Here is a 3532-nt window from a genome sequence, read left to right on the forward strand (position 1 = left end):
GTCTAGATTGGTCAATTTGTGTCATTATTCGATCCATGTTACTCACCGTTGCCAAAATTTATGCCATGTCTACTGAAGCATCATTTTTTATTCCCTTTGCTCCATTTTGTAGAGGGTTGTGGTATTCTCTTGAATGTTTTGAAAATTCTTCGATTAGTTCTTTGATTGTAGCATGATTCTTCTTTGTAAGAGGACCTTGAGAATCGAGGAGTTGCCTAGTTGTTACGTTTACCCCAACATAAAAGATAGATACTTCTTGTTGCTCATTAAGATCATTTTGGGGACAATTTCTTAGTAACCCCTTATACCTCTCCCATGCTTCATACAATGATTCCCTGATTATTGCTCAAAATTGGCTATGACCTTCTTAAGTTTAGAAACATTCATTGGTTGGATAAAATGTTGGTGGAATACTTCACACATTTGTGCCTACATTAAAATTGTATCGGGTAGGATTGCCGTCATCCAATATTTCGCTGCTCCCTTTAAGGTGACCGAAATCATCCTCAACAAGACTGTTTCTCATGGTACATTAGGAATATTAAAATAATTGGCGATGTCATTTACTTCATCGAGGTGTTTGTATGCATCCTCATGATATTTTTCATTGAATGGGATACCTTTTAGTGCGGAAAGGATGTGTCCCTTGAGCTCGAAGTGTGTGGTAGTGGGAATTATGGGTTGCACAAGGGTCGGACTGGTGTCCTCACGAATTCTCTTCTTGGGCTCGCTTTCGGGTTGACTTCCTTTTTCTAATTCTGTTTCGGCATCGTAACTAGCTCCCTTTTTGTTAGGAGTCTTATCAAAGATTTCAAACTCGTTTACGTTTACCGGCTTGTTGCTTGATTCTCCAATGTCTTAGTTCTTCTTTTCGTGAAATGCTGACTTTGGATCTTCGAATGGAGGTGTCACTGGTGTCTTTGATCCGCGACTCATACACTACTGAAACAAAACAAAAACAAAAACATAAAAACGAACTAAAATAGAATAAAAACCAACTATTTTATTACCACGATGTGGTAATTATTGCCTTGAGGCCGTAAATCGAATAGAAGAAAAACATAACGTAAAAACCAAATAAACTCTGAGATTCAGCTCACGTCGTGAGTTCAGTATTTCAGGAAATTTTAACTAATGATGGAAAGAAACTTTTTGCAGGTTTTACCCCCACAAAAAAGATCGATTAACCTAAAGCAAATAAACTAATGTACTAAAATAGCCGTTCCCGGACACGACACCAAAAAATCTGATGTGCACAAATTATACCTATCTAGCTTTAAATTTATAAACCTAACTACTTATCTACTGATACACCTATAGTCACTATACCTAGTTATCTTATAGTATAGTAAAGTAAGCTAGGTGTCAAACACAGGGAACAGATTCAGTACAATAGAATAACTACTAAAAATTAATTTAAAAATCAAACAATAATTAAAAAGGGGTTTTATCTGATTTTGCAAGTTCAAGTAAACTTTAAACTAAACACTCAACTAAAAGCGATGATAAACATGATTTATAAAACCCTTTTCCTATGTGTAGTTTCTAAGTATGGATTTATTTAGTTGGTTAACAATTTAGATGTAATTAGTAGTCTTAGTCCGATTTACAAATATTTTTACCAATTCATGTACTACTATGTAATGGGCATACACAAGCACATAGATAATTAATTAATAATGATAATTAGGCTATGTAAGATATATCTAGGTATTTATTTATGGTCAAGACAAATAATAAAACACAATTTTGATCAAATTATGTTCTCTAACTCAGCTATACTTGTTACCTTTATTGGTTAATCTAAGATGTGGTTAATCCTAGCTCTAGTAATTTAATGGTCATAAACTACTAGGTAAACAAGTTTATGTAATTTAATGGTCACTAAACTACACTTAACTAGAATTAAAGTGACAAAGATGAAAACTTTAACATGCTAGGTAATCATCATCAAACACATGCATAAACCAACTTCATAAAATCCAAGCATATAAAACTAGCACATAGTATTAGGGTTCATCTACACTAAAGGAAAGCCTAATATTTAGCTACTCATGATAGAAAATAAGCACACAACATCATAGGTATTCAACATGATTGAATCAATGCAAATCGAATATGATATGTAGTCTCCAAATCTTCAATCACGAACGATCTCTCCTTCAAATAATTGAATTTGGTAGGTTTCTAGGCTCTAAAACAGACTATCTCTCGAGAATATCTCCAATCCAGCCTCCAAAATCGAATGTGCAAAGGCTATTTATAGTTTTCATAAAATCGTAGCTTACGTCATGAGAATTAAGGTCTTATGTCATGAGCTCGGTAGAACCGTGTCCGGTAAGGAATTTGACTTCTGCATATCTCTCTTCTATAATGTCACTCCCCACGTTGTGAGTTTGAAATTTTGCTAGAATCTTCTTCTTTCAAATTCCATTAAGCTCCTATTTTAGCTTCAGTCCTTCCTAGCTCCAATATTTGTCACTTCTGGTCCTTATTCTTCAAGAATGTCATATTTGGCTCCAAAATGTAATTTAATTCAATAAGTATCAAATATCTTTTTAATTAACCAAAATATTACTTAACATGTATTAAAATAATATCTAAATATATGTATAGCTATGGAAATATCATTCATCCTACAAAAATTTTGGATCACTTAAAACATCATTTGGGGACCTCGAAGGAGTTACATTATCACACCTTAAGAGACATGATTGCATTACACGATCATGTTTTCTCGACGGATCTGGAGCAAAAAGTGGTTTAGCCACTTCCTAAATCTTACACGATTAAGGGGTCCAAAACACAGTTGTGTTATTGGTCAAAAGTCACAAGTTTATGTTCCGTAGTTATTACTCAGGCTTTGTAGTCTTGGTGAGTCAGCATTATGACATGTTGTCTTAGCTTTGGTGTCCTGACCTCATTAGTCTGATGCCTAACCAACTCTTTTATCCTACTATATAAAGGATGTTAGGCTAGATAGTGTGTGTTAGAGAGAGAGAGATAGAGAGAAAAAGAGAGAGAGAGAGAGAGAGAGAGAGAGAGAGAGAGAGTGTGTGTGTGTATTTTTGCATGAGGATCTTACTTCTTTTTAATCGAACCTTAGTTACTCTCTAATGGAAAACAAATCTTATTTACTTTGTCGAGTTCATTCTATTACATCGATATACATCTTTTGCATATTAATTTTCATCTTATAGAATCTAACAATCCTAAAATTAGTGCAAGAAAGTGATAGTTCACTCTAAGATGATTATGTAGATATAAAGATTGTTAAAATCAGAGCATATATGAGAAAGTTATTTGTGACATCCCTAATTTCTTGGCCAGAAAAGACCAATTTGTTTATGCTTTGCTTTTAAAATCAGAGTAATCTTTTAAAGAAAACAGTTGCGGAATTTGTTCCCAAAACAAAATATGATAAAAATTATCAAAGCATTTCTTTAAAGAAATGTATTTTCATTATATAACAAAATCTCGGGATGTCATGTTCCGATACAGACACATAAGCATAAACAGAACTTATACTATT

The 3532-nt window shown here is 33.5% G+C and overlaps 1 non-coding gene across 1 annotated transcript; it reads left to right on the plus strand.

The window, feature by feature from the left end:
* The first annotated feature begins 269 nt into the window (after window positions 1-269).
* LOC145044598 (small nucleolar RNA R71) lies at window positions 270-375 on the plus strand. Its single transcript, XR_013681547.1, has one exon. It is a non-coding gene; the product is annotated as a small nucleolar RNA R71 (small nucleolar RNA).
* Window positions 376-3532: the final 3157 nt, after the last annotated feature.

The sequence above is a fragment of the Lactuca saligna genome, chromosome 4 (assembly GCF_052625555.1).
Source record: "Lactuca saligna cultivar CGN05327 chromosome 4, ASM5262555v1, whole genome shotgun sequence".
Classification (NCBI taxonomy): Eukaryota; Viridiplantae; Streptophyta; class Magnoliopsida; order Asterales; family Asteraceae; genus Lactuca; species Lactuca saligna.